Source organism: Narcine bancroftii, chromosome 3 (genome assembly GCF_036971445.1).
Source record: "Narcine bancroftii isolate sNarBan1 chromosome 3, sNarBan1.hap1, whole genome shotgun sequence".
In the NCBI taxonomy this organism is placed as follows: domain Eukaryota; kingdom Metazoa; phylum Chordata; class Chondrichthyes; order Torpediniformes; family Narcinidae; genus Narcine; species Narcine bancroftii.
The window spans coordinates 265,531,966-265,546,210 of NC_091471.1; the positions used below are offsets into that span (position 1 = coordinate 265,531,966).

Genomic DNA, 14,245 nt, shown 5'->3' on the forward strand with positions numbered 1-14,245 from the left:
GCTTTCCAAAACCACCAATACTTAGCATTGAAATGATCTTAATCCACAGGAAGCATAGACATGCAACAAATCCCAAAGTACAAAGAACAAAATGCCAATGAGAGTAAGGAGATGGAGGTGTGCCAGGAGACATCACATGGCCGAAGCTGGCCATGTCAACAGACTGTCAGAGGGCAAGAAGGAGTGCAAAGGGAACACAGAAATTCCACACAAACTGGACTTGGAGCTTTAGGGTCTAACTACATGACCAGGGAAACTGGTCAGGATACTTAAAACAAAAACATGCAAACAGCACACAAAGTAAAAGCAATAATGTCATTTCATGTATGTACCAATACAAAACAGAGATGGCGACAATCCCAGACAGGAAGTGGCCTTTGAATCTGAAAAACAGGAGATTGTTTGTGGTTTGAAATTCATATCTGATTTGTATAAACAGTGGATGTAAAAGGGAGCAATGCTTGGACCATTCCAGTTTCAAATGTAGAGAATGTGCAGGAGAGTTTGAAGAAATAAGTTAAATGCCACTAACTTAAGACACAGTAGGTTCAAGATGGCAAAGAGAAACCTAGTGTATTCACTAGGTTTCCTTCTAAAGGGAAATGTACAATTTCATTTGCAGTTATTGGAGGAGGTTTACAAATTAATTTGAGTTATTGGATGGTAGGAAGAGAGTGGAAGGACATTTCTAAATACACAATGATTATTTGGGTCAGACAAAACCATTTCTTTAAGCAAAAGACCATTCAGCAGTAGCAGTTGGTCCTGCCATCCCAGTGATATCAGCATTTTGAGTTAATATGTTTAAAACGTGTTTAAAATGTTGCTACTAGCACAGCAGCTGAGAAGAAATATTTAAGGCCTTTGATGGTGTGCCAAGTGGGCTGCGTGCTCTTGGTTGGTGTTGAGGCTTATTGATCCTGCATTCATCCAGGCAAGAGGAGTCTATTTCACCACGTTGTCAACTTCTGCCTAGTAAAGGGTAGAAAATCTTTGGGGAGAAGTGATGCTACAGGATTTCCAACTGGTGACCTAAACCTGTAGTCATAGTGCTTACATGTTGGCCAACAGTGGACCTCCAAATGGTCATTGCCTGGTGCTTTTATGGCACAAATGTTACTTGCCACTGGTCAGCTGATAGCTGAAACTTGTCCAGATTTGACAGTACATAGGCATGGATGACTTCATTTAGTGATTATTTCTGACCGTGATTGAAGGAAGGCCGTTAGTAAAACATCTGGACGTGGTCAGGCCCAAGATTATACTGAGAAACTTACGCAGCGATGCTCCTCCAATACCCACATCAATTTTCTTTTGCTCTGTTAGGCTTTCCTGCGAGAAGAATGCACGGATCCTCTCACACACAGAGATAGCCTAAAGCAGAAAGTCCTCAAGTCAAGTAGCAAGCTGTGCTTGTAAGTCAAATGCTTCACCCTGATTCTGACCAAACAACAGAAGCTAATTCTTTGCTCGTGAGCTGGTCTGCTAATTTTTCTTGGACTCTGAATAAAGCCGTTGGTGTAGAGGATTTAGTTTCTTTTCAGACAGCTCTTTACTGTAGGGATTAAAAGAAAGTCCAGGATATTTAAACAAGCTCACAATATACTATTTTGCACCTTTTAATAGAGACCTCAGTCAAAGCCAAATACTTTTTTTTTTAAATAATTTTTTATTTTTCACACCATAAACCACATTAACCATGATACACACTTTTTCCTTTTCAAACATATACAGTGCCATTTTCTCCCCCCCCCCTCCTCCCATCCCAACCTCCCTACCTCCCCCCTCTCGTCCATTTAAAGTACAAAATCTAGGATACATTAAACCAGTCAAACAATGTTGTCATTCAATAAAAATAAACAAGAAATTCCACTGAGTCAATTCTTTTCATTTCCTTCTCCTTTCGTTAATTTAGGTAGTGAATGTCCCCGGTAGGTTTTCGCTATTGTGTTTCATGTAAGGCTCCCATATTTGTTCAAATATTTCAATATTATTTCTTAAACTATATGTTATTTTTTCTAATGGAATACATTTATTCATTTCTACATACCTTTGTTGTATTTTCAAATTATCTTCCAATTTCCATGTTGACATAATACATTTTTTTGCTACGGCTAGAGCTATCTTAACAAATCTTTTTTGTGCATCTTCCAAATCAATTCCAAATTCTTTGTTTTTTATGTTACTTAGGAAAGCCAAATATTTTAAAACAAAAGGGAGGTCCACTCTCCATGGCAGAGGATGCGAATACATCATCAAGCATTTACTTTGTTGTGTGGAAAGAAGGAGCAATTAGTCACAGTAAGTTGTGCTGAGCAATAGAACCAGGGAAAGAAAAATAAACAGACATCTCAGTGACCCCAGATGGTCAATGCACATATGAGAAATAGAAGAATAAGTGCAAAGCCCATTGAGAGCCCTCATGATAACCTTCATCCTAACGTCCAATAATCTAACCTGGGAGATTCACATCCCTCTGAGAAATTCCTTCATGGCACAGTTTTAAATGACAGCTCCTGAAACGTAACTGTCTCTCTCATTTGAGACTGTCCCATGATTGATCAGCTGAAGTGGTGAATTTGGACAGGTACATGGATGGGGAAGTTATGGACTGGGTGCAGGTCAGTGGGACAATCCAAAAAAAATGGTTTGGCACCGACTAGAAGGGCCGAAGGGGCCTGCTTTTTTGCTGTAATTTTCTATGATCACACTACCACTCTGGCACCCACTGATTTAAAGGAGATGGTAATAGTTGCTATAGAATTAGACACATCGCTCTGCGATGGACCAACTCGGCCCTACGAGTGTGAGCTGCCAAAATTACACCCTGGTAAATTTTTGAAAGGTGGGAGAAAACCAGAGACAATCCATGTAGACACAGGGAGAATGTACAAACTCCTTACAGACACCGCAGGATTCGAACCCGGGTCCAGTCCTGATCATTGGCACTGTAAAAGCATTGTGCTAACCGCTATTCCAACCGTGCCACCCAAGACAAACATTAAAGAATCAAGCAGGTTTCATTTTCTGAAACAGACATGAACATCCATGTTTACAGTCTGAGAAGAATGTAATGACTAAAATTGAAGGTTAACCTTGTAGCTGGGTCAGGGAACAGGCAAGAGAGCGCATGTATGTGATGTATTTAGATCTTCAGTGGGCTAAGAGGATAATAGGCAAAATTAAAGCATGCAAGTTTAGGGATAAACAAGCTTGTTCTTTTCCCCTCTTCCCCAGATGAACACCTGATCTCTACCAGTCACTAACCCTGTCCAATTGGTACAACAGTTGAACAAAAGTTTGGAAAATAACTTTCCCTATACACTTTAATTACACTGAAGAATCAATTGAGAGCCTAAGTTTTTCATTTTTACATTTATTTATGGTCAAAAGTGGATTATTTGAAAGGACAGAACAGATACTAGCAATATATGGAAAGAATTTTGATCAGCTCCAAATAGAACGTACAACTTCAGTTTGCCCAAAATTCACACCCATCAAGAGAAATTTCCAGATATCCGTCATCCTTAAAACAATGTGCAAATGTCTTTACAGTAATCTCAACAATTATAAACCACAACAATACAACCTTACTGTCAGAGCATTACCCTTTTAAACTTGAATGTCATCAGAAGATTCACCTTTCTGAGGGTAATTTGGTAGTACATAGGAAAAAAATCCCTGCCAACATTGTCTACAGTAAATCAAAAAATCTGTAGACACCCTGGTTGAAGTAAAATGCAAATTACTGGAGAAGCTCAGTGGGTCAAAGGTAAAAATATATAACCAACATTTCAAACTTGAGCCCTTCATCAAGGTATGAAAGAGCCTCTGAGCAAAAGGATGGGGGGGGGAGGCAGGAGATGACAGGTGAAGAAGGGAGGGAGGGGACAGCAGCATTAAGGGGCTGGAGGGATGGTTGTGGGTGGGTAGAGTGGGAAAGGATGGGAGAACCTCTGCTCCTCTGCCACACAAAGACATCCCAGTAGCCAACCATTTCAATTTTAAGTCACACTCCCATGCACATGTCTGTCCATGGCCTTATGTATGTCCACTGTGACCACCCCTAGATTGGAGGAACAACACCTTATTTTCTGTCTGGGCACCCTCCAGCTAGATGGCATTAACATCGACCGCTGCTTTCTGCTAAATAGCTTGCCTTTTCTTTCCCCTCTCCCTTTCCAGTTTCTCCAGTTCTCCCCTCCCTTACCCCTCCACACATCCCTCCTTCTTGCTGTCCCCTCCCTCCCTTCTAAAAGCCAATAAGCAAACCCACAGCAAAAGGCAAACTAAACAGGGGAGTAAAAATGTGAAGAAATCCCAAAGAAGTTCACTAAAATCTCATAAAAATTAAATAGCTGAACAAAAGAAGTAGCTTGCTAACAGTGACTAAACTAGAATAATAGACAATAGGTGCAGGAGTAGGCCATTCAGCCAGTATTGCCATTCATTTTGATCATGGATGATCATCCACAATCAGTACCCTGCCTTCTTTCCCATATCCCTCGACCCCGCTGTCTTTAAGAGCTTTATCTAACTCTTTCTTGAAAGAATAAAGAAAATTGGCCTCCACTGCCTTCTGAGCACAGATCCACAACACTCTGGGTGAAAAAGCTTTTCCAGAACTCCATTCTAAATGGCCTACCCCTTATTCTTAAAACTATGGCCTACCCCTTATTCTTAAAACTATGGCCTACCCCTTATTCTTAAAACTATGGCCTACCCCTTATTCTTAAAACTATGGCCTACCCCTTATTTTTAAAACTATGGCCTACCCCTTATTCTTAAAGCTATGGCCTACCCCTTATTCTTAAAACTATGGCCTATCCCTTATTCTTAAAACTATGGCCTCTGGTTCTAGACATCCCCCCAACATCGGGAGCATGCTTCCTGCCTCTAGCATCTTCAAACCCTTAATAATCTTATATCTTTCAATCAGATCCCCTCTCATCCTTTTAAATTCCAGTGTCTACAAGCCCAGTTGTTCCAATCTTTCAACATATGACAGTCCCGCCATCCCGGGAATTAACCTTGTGAACCTATGCTGCACTCTCTCAATAGCAAGAATATCTTTCCTCAAACTTAGAAACCAAAAATGCACACAATACTCCAGGTGTGATCTCACCAGGGCTCTGTACAACAGTAGAAGGATCTTTTTGTTCCTATACTCAACTCCCCTTGTTATGAAGGCCAACATGCTTTCTTCACTGCCTGGTGTACCTGCATGCTTACTTTCAGTGACCAATAAACAAGGACACCTAGATCTCATTGTACTTCCCTTTTCCTAATTTGACACAATTCAGATAGTAACCTGCCATCCTTTTCTTGCCGCCAAAGTGGATAACCACATTAAACTACATCTTCCCACTCACCCAACCAGTCGAAGTCACCCTGCATTCTCATAACATCCACCTGACATTTCACACTGCCTCCCAGCTTTGTGTTCCAATGAGTATATTAAATACAAGGATAAAAGAGCAGTTTCTTTTTTACTTTACAGTTTCTTACCACGTCTAACACAAGGCTTGTATGTCTATAGAGTCATCAGAATATTATTGGAGGACATCATTCAGATGTCAAATTCTGGCTTTTTGACAGGAAATATTAGCTCTAAATACATTACTATCATCCAATTGTATTCAAATTTGCAAAGGCTTGTCCAATTCTCCATTTATTAGGTTATAATGTCAAGGCCATGCATCAACACCAAATCCTTCTTCATTACTTCTTCATTACTTCATTACAGTTCATCAACAAGCATGATTCACACCCTAGGTACAAGGCTTTTGTTGCTACTGTGTAAGCATTAAACCTTTGGGATGGAATATGTAGGTTGTCCAGGATTAATGCCCGGGGACTAGTGTGGAGGTAGGTGGGGGGAGGGGGGCAGGAAAGAGGGGGTGAAAGGAGAAAGAGGAACAGCAATTGGTGACCAAAATGGCAATGGGTAGGGGTGGTATGGGAAGGAAAGGGAGCACTGCCATCAGGATTAGGGGAAGTTGGCTCAAAATAGAACATGCTGGTAAGAATAAGAAGTTGAAGGACCAGTCTGCACACTCAGTCCATCCAGGTTTCCATCTTCCCCTTTTAATAGGATTGTGCTGATCCAATTTCCTATACCAAGTTCTGTTTTTCTTTAGTACAAATTTATGCAATCAAAGCAGAAATAAAGACAAACAGAACTACCTTTTATTCCAGACATTCAATTCTTGCCTACATGCCTGTTCCATCTCCCCTTCAACAAAAGCTAAAATTTCTTCAAAATGATAGCATGCCTGCAAGCAAAAAGAGACCCAGATTCCAGTTCAACAAATGTACAATTTTTTTAAAAAAAACACTAATCCAGGAGTGCCAAACAATGGCTGCTCTGGACCAGGTAACCCAATTTCTCCTGCCATGTTTTAATGCAACTTTGCATCAAGCCAACTAACAATGAAAGCAGACCTCCTACTTCAAATGTCTCATCAAATTTCTGGAGGGATGCAAAATAAGCCTGGAGTGGTTATTGTTTTTCCACTCTAATTTTCAAACATGCAGTGTTGAAGTAAATAGCACCTGATCCAATTTCAAGTTTGATATCTTTTGTTGAGTATTTCTACTGCTGGGCATTGTGTAGATACGTATCCCTTATAAAAACTTGGACAGATTAATTACAAATGACAAGTTTTTTCCAAAACATTTTCCCTCAAACATACGATTAAATATCCTCTTGGTATACAGTGAATTTACTAATCCCACCTGCATGTCTGAAGGAATAAATCGTATACGTTGAGGTAGATTTTAATGATTGAGATATAATTTCCAATATTTTCCTAATAATGGATAAAGTCATCAAGCTGAAATTGAGAAGTCTGAAGTTATCTTGAGGGTTCCTAAATCGTCACCGTCGTTTCCCACCCCTGACAATTCCCTATAAATTGTCACTCAGCCTTTTGATCAGATGTTTTCTGTCATGTGTTTACCAGCTCTACGTGCAATATTCAAGCTGAAGCCTGATAAATGTGACCCATGGTCCTAGCACAATCATCCTCTTCCTGGATCAGCTCAAGATAGAATGGCGGAGCAGACTCAACAGGCCGAACAGCCTATGGTACGTCTGCTCCTATGCCTTATGATCTTATTAGGTAGGGAGGAACAGGGACGAGGATTGTTTTTGGTCAGTGAACTGTTGGTTATCTATCGAGGACAGTGGGTAAACAAGACTAGACACCATATGAGGAAGTGACGCACAAGTTTCAGCAATACTAATAACCAGAATTTAGCATGAAGGAAACCAAACAGCAGAATGAGATCTCCACAAGGGGAAGGGAAAAAATAAACATCAAAAGAGAAATGAATTAATTGTCATCCCTACTGTCTATTTAAGACCATACATCATCATCTCATTTAAAAGTTTTTCCCCAAAAATACAGTTACAAACCCAGAGCACCCCAAAACCCAGCAGCAATAGATATTCACCGAGACAAATGGTTACTTAAACAAAAGTTGCTTTTAATTATCCTTAAACATGAAAACAGAATCACACTTTAACATCATTACTGACTTAACTAACCTATCTTAACCCCCTTCTAATTCGGTAATGTGTGTGTAAGTTCAGAAAAGTTATTTGATTCACAGTCCAATTTCACTTCTCATTCCTCCAAGTTCACTGGTTGCAGGCAATTCTTATACTGTGCACAGAATTTAACATTTATAAAGTTCACCGGGCTTTGGTGCTTGAAAGGTAAATGGTTACCACTCAGAAAGGTTCTTGTCGGTTTTCAGAGAGAGATTCGTTGTACGCTGACACCCACAACTGATTTTTTTTTTTTTAATCAGCAACTTCAGTGTCTTGCTGAAGAAACTTGCCCCTCAGGTCACCACAGAGTGCCTTTTTGTTTCTCTTATTCCAAGTGAAACATTAGACAGCCAGTCCTCTCTTCTTGCATGAGCACAAGGGCTTTGACCAGGCTGAACTAAGCAGTCACAACCCGTCTTTCAAATGGGGTTTTCCACAAGCTTGCCAGCTTGTCCTGTTCCAGTTGCTGCTGCTGACTGTAAAACTGTAGAACAGATCTGTGATTCTCTCTCTCACACACACACACACCCCACACACACACACACACACACACACACCCACCCACACACCCACACACCCACACACCCACACACCCACACACCCACACACCCACACACAGAAGCATGTTTGACTCTCTCTGATTGCAAAACCACATCATCCTCCTAGAACAGCAAGTTCTCCTGCAGACTGCCTGTGGCTCAGGCAAGCTCTTTCATCTGTTGCCTTTTTGTAAACAACAATCCATTAGTGAAGTCTCTTGGGCACTCTCCAAAGCTTTTGCAAAGGCTGTTGGCCCCAGCCTGTCTAGCATGAGCAGAGCTCCAGTATTTTAAATAAGATTGGTTTTAAAGTGTTTGTATGTGACCTACACTAAAACCCTGCCCCAATTTATCTCCCAACAACATATCTATATTCTGTCACAATACACAAAATTAAAGGCCTTCTGCATTGCTGTAATGACAGATCTAAAGTAAACAAACTCTCCACCCTCTGTCAACCTGTTATTGTAAATTATGCTCATGACAGGCTCCTGTTTTTAGTAAAGCTGGTTAATACAGCAAAACATTTCAAACATTTCAAAACACCTTTGACTCATATCCTGAAAAGAATTTAGACAGTTGATAGCAGAAAGGCAGAATAAGACAAAAGCAGGATAAACAATGCTGATAACAAACTAACTGGCCCTTTCCTTACTGTGGTATGTACTTGTCTTTCTGCTCAAGCCTGGGATGTGGTACAATCCTGTCCCCGACATTCAAGAAGAGAAACACCCGTGTTTTGAACTGCATCCACAGACCAAGTAAACAGTTCTTCAATGATGAAAGGTTTACAGTCCTTAACATGGTTTGCTCTCCCTATAGTGAAGGACCTACATGGGATTTCAAACTGCCAGGTCCCTTGTGAGGTAATGGCGGCCTTTCCCATTACTTTGTGGGGCAGTTATGTCCACCATTTTGCCTAAATCAATTCCCAAAAACATACAAAAACTTGGGATGGAGTCCTTTTTGGAGCTTAACCCCTGAAGACACTGATATCCAGAACTAACCTCTTCTACTATTTCAAACCTCTGTTGTACTGAAGAGAAATAACAATTATCCTCCATCTAAAACAAACAGAATTTGATAGCATTTATCCTACCATACACTGCAGTTCTCCACATATACCCATAGTACAGCTTCCTTTTAAATAAATACTTCATGAAATCTGCACATTTCAACTAGGTAATACATAGAGCAGGTAATACATAGAGCAGGTAATACATAGAGCAGGTAATACATAGAGCAGGTAATACATAGAGCAGGTAATACATAGAGCAGGTAATACATAGAGCAGGTAATACATAGAGCAGGTAATACATAGAGCAGGTAATACATAGAGCAGGTAATACATAGAGCAGGTAATACATAGAGCAGGTAATACATAGAGCAGGTAATACATAGAGCAGGTAATACATAGAGCAGGTAATACATAGAGCAGGTAATACATAGAGCAGGTAATACATAGAATGCAAAACAAAAACATTTATGGCCTTTTATTTGTTGCTACAAAGTCCCTACTGAATTTTCTATTTTACCTCAATCTCAAAACAAATCTCCACTTATTAAAACTGTTGCCACCTGATGCCTTTCAAATCCTACAATGCTTATATCACTCACAGGTTGTGAGTATATTTTGGAAGATAAGATGACCCTTGAAGCCCCCAAAATACACCCCCCCCCCAAAAAAAAGGGTCATCTTAAAGGCTAGATATAAAAACAGGCCTTAAAATTCTGGCCAGAAAAGCAGATCAATCCCAACCACCTCACCACTGCCAATTGCCGACCACCAAGGGTGCAGTGCTTATTTTTGTTTAGGTGCAGGAACTCACCTAAAACAGTGACAAGAAGGTCTTGTGAGACCTGCCCTTGGTGGCCACCACGTTGTATTTGATGCTGTATAATTGGGAGCATTGTATAACTTAATAATATGACAGAGTATTGCAGTCTCAGTCTAATTATCAAAAAATATAATTATCAACAAGTGAAGAAATAGACGGCAATCATGTATTGCCTTGACCCCCTGCCCCCCCCCCCCCCCATCACCCCCGGTCCTAGCTCCTCTCACCTCTCTCTTTCACTTTACTCTTTCTGTTACTTTTTTTTGTTTTCCTCTTTAGTTTCTTCCTTTTCTTTTTCCCGCTGCCACGCACATGCTTTCGTCAGAGGAGCTGGAAATGGCGCCAAACACCCAGTAGAACGAAACACAGCGTATCTCACGCATATGACTTATGCATGCACTTTCCCATAACACTCCCCATCCCCCACCCCAACACCTGCTTCCCTGACATCCCTGCTGTGTTTTGTACATGACCGCTGCACCGTTGTTCAATTCCCACTACAGTTGTTTTCCCCGCTTTTTTTTTAAAATACAGAGGTGAAGGAGCCGTGCTCCTGCAACACTGCACCCATGCCGACCACCTCCCCACTGCTGGTGTCTGGCCACCTCCCCACCATCACTCACCCAGACATTTTACAATTATTAATTGTTTAAAAAAAAATTGTAGAGCCCGAGGTCCCTGTTTCTGCCTAGGAGCCCAAGGTGACTTCTTCAATGCAGACGACATTGCCCCTGATGTCGAGAATGAAGTCACTTTTGCTGACTCCGGCTGCAGTCGATGCTGAAGACTTGGACCCAGCTCCATTTGGCATCTTCCCAGCCAGAAGAAAAGATTTTGTCTTTTGTTTTTAAACTGTTATTGTAATCACTTGCTTACTTAATTTACAGATTTGTCACTTGACAATTGGGGTGCTCTAACAAAATTTGGGTTATTGCTGGGAGGCCAAGCATATTCTTTGCAGCCCCTTTGAGGCGTCAAGCAGAAAATTGGCAGGTCATGTTATACAACCAATATGAGCTATAACCATGAAATTCAGGTTGAAATTGGGGACCCGTCTTATCTGCCAAAATATACGGTATTCACTCCTGGTCATTCAATATTGTTGAAAAACCTTTCCCCCTTCCTGTGTATTCAGGATACAATGAGCCAGTCTGTTCCTGAATGAGCAACAATGGGACAAATAGCAGAAAAGTAAGGTTAAGACAATGTAGTTATGAAGGATTTAAAGGTTAATGGCATGTTAGCAGAAGGAAACAGCAGAGAGGGGGCAGTATTTTGATTTACTTATCACAGATGGAGACGATTTCACAAAATTGAGTTTGTACCCAAGGAAAATGGATGAAATGGGAAAAATCTACTGATACAGCACCCAAAATCTCTCAAACCTCAAGGTAGCTCACATTTGTATTGCTGTATTGCTGTTCCTATTACAATCCTTGTGACCAGCTTTTCCTACTTGGATGTTGGTAGTGGGGAATGTGATAATGCTTTGAACAAAGGATTTTCTTCAGTGATCTTAGATTGCTTAAATGTTATTTGCTCATTATCAACACAGCCTTGAAACATTAACATGGTTTCTCCATATGCACCCATTTTCTGCACCTTCCTCCAATGAACTGTTAAAGGAATTGAACACTTGTGCCACTATCAGGAAACATTTCCATTTCATTCACAAGAGGAAGGTCATAACCTAAGAAATAAGTCTGACAATATTTCTGCAAATATGGAGACCATATTTACAGATTTCAGGCACAAGTCTTTAGTTGAATTTCTTCCAGTCTGGGTCCATGTTAACTTCTCCAAAGAAGAAGGTTAGTACAATAATGAATTGAAATCCGTGGAGTGAAAAGTGCTTTCCAGCAACCTCTCTTACTTTTCTTTCTTCTCACATACTTTTTTTCCTTCCCCCTGGAGTCTTTTGGGTGGGTGGGTTGGAGGCTTTGGGTTTCAACTATCATGCAACATAAATTTGTCTACTTCTGAATTTCTATTTTTTTTTAATTTTGGATTTGACTCCATGTGAGGACTAAAACAAGAGGAAGGTTATTTGTGAAACAGCTGAAAATGGATGACTGACCATAATCCCCTTGGGCTGATATGATGGGTCACCAAAAACCAATATTCTTTTCTGCGAGGTAGAATCCCAACCAGTGTTGAAATCTCCCTCAATTCCCACCGACTTCAGCATTACTGTGGACTCCTGACGTTACATTTGGTGCAATGCTGCACTAATGTCAAGGGCAGGTCACTTCCATCTCCCCAATAGTTGCCTCATTAATTCTACCTTCATCACAAGGCCAGTTCAAATAAGTGATTTAAGAGATGCAACTAAGGAGAAAAAAAATGTTTATTGACAGCTTTGACCACATCCTGTCAGCTAAAACAAAAATGCAGCAAGGAAAGAAATTATCAGTTAATTAGGATTTCACTGCATTTACTTTCCACACATCTTCAAAGAAAGTCGTGGAATCTTTGATATTCACATGAACCGCTGAAACAGAGATTTAGTTCAGCCTCTCAGCTGAAGAACAGCATTTGCAACAATATCGTGCACAGAAATCTGTTTATTTCAGCGTATCCATAATTCATGAATTATGCACAAATCTGCATCCTAACAATCTTTTACAGCTCTGCATTGAAATTTGATGGGAGAGGAAAATAAAGCAATACAACAGCTGAACATCTAGTGTAACAATTTACACAAGTTCCAAGAAAAAAAATCACTGCAAAGCAGATATCTCTATGACCGTTCTTACCCGTAGGTTGTTCTGTTAAGTTTTAAAGGGTTATTGTGCCAGTGGTTACATCATTGGTGTACAAGTCCCAATCAGAATGTCCAGTTGTTCTTATGAACAACATAATGTTAACTCATTTAACCTTGCACTCAACATTGGCAAAACTAAAGAACGGATTATGGACTTCAGGAAGGGAAAGCCAGAACACAAACCAGTTCTCATCTTGAAATTCCAGAGTGTCAACATCTCTGAATCCTGGGGACTTTGTGCTGATGCAATCACGAAGAAGGCTTGCAAGCAGCTATACTTAATTAGGAGTTGGAAGAGATTCGGCACGTCACCAAAGACTTTTGAAAATTTCTACATATGTTCCATGGAGAGTATTCTGACTGGTCGCATTACTGTCTTATGGAGGTACCAATGCGCAGGACTGGAACAGGCTGCAGAGGATTGTAAACTCTGCCAGTGCCACCATAGGCATAAGTTTGCACTCCACGGAGGACATCAACAGGAGGAATTATCTTAAGAAAGGAGCCTCTATCACCAAGGACCCTCATCCCCCAGGCTATGTCCTCTACTCACTGCCACCATCAGCGAGATGGTACAGAAACCTGAAGACGAACAGCCAACAGTACTGAAACAGCTTTTTCCCCCTTCACCATCAGATTTCTGAATGGACAATGAACCACTGACCTCACTTTTTTTCTTTTCTTTTACACTATTTTTTTTAAAGTTTAATTTATAGCAACTTTACACTTCACTGCCACTTAACAACAAATTTTGTGACGTGCCCTTGAAATAAATTCTGATTTCAAGCTTACATGCAGTCCTAACGTTTTATATTCCTTAACGGGTTCTTGACACATTATAGAAAAGCAGAGGACAGCATCATAAATCTACACACCTGTGCTGTACAGAAAGATGAATGGCTGCATAATATTTCTTGCTCCAGTTCTCTCTTGCTCACCTTTGGCATAAACTTTGATTAGATATTATAGGAGTCAGGAAGTGATTATTTAATTGTCCAATATAATGTTAGTCTTCTTTGGCTTGGCTTCGCGGACGAAGATTTATGGAGGGGGTAAATGTCCACGTCAGCTACAGGCTCGTTTGTGGCTGACAAGTCCGATGCGGGACAGGCAGACACGGTTGCAGCGGAAAATTTGTTGGTTGGGGTTGGGTGCTAGGTTTTTCCTCCTTTGCCTTTTGTCAGTGAGGTGGGCTCTGCGGTCTTCTTCAAAGGAGGTTGCTGCCTGCCGAACAGTGAGGCGCCAAGATGCACGGTTTGAGGCGATATCAGCCCACTGGCGGTGGTCAATGTGGCAGGCACCAAGAGATTTCTTTAGGCAGTCCTTGTACCTCTTCTTTGGTGCACCTCTGTCATGGTGGCCAGTGGAGAGCTCGCCATATAACACGATCTTGGGAAGGCGATGGTCCTCCATTCTGGAGACGTGACCTACCCAGCGCAGTTGGATCTTCAGCAGTGTGGTTTCGATGCTGTCGGCCTCTGCCATCTCGAGTACTTCGACGTTAGGGATGAAGTCGCTCCAAAGAATGTACTTCGATGTTAGGGAT

The 14,245-nt window shown here is 40.9% G+C and overlaps 1 protein-coding gene across 1 annotated transcript in view; it reads right to left on the reverse strand.

Moving 5' to 3' along the window:
* LOC138756825 (phospholipid-transporting ATPase ABCA1-like) overlaps nucleotides 1–14,245 on the reverse strand; it is a 142,288-nt gene that overhangs the window by 109,692 nt on the left and 18,351 nt on the right. The window lies entirely within an intron of this gene.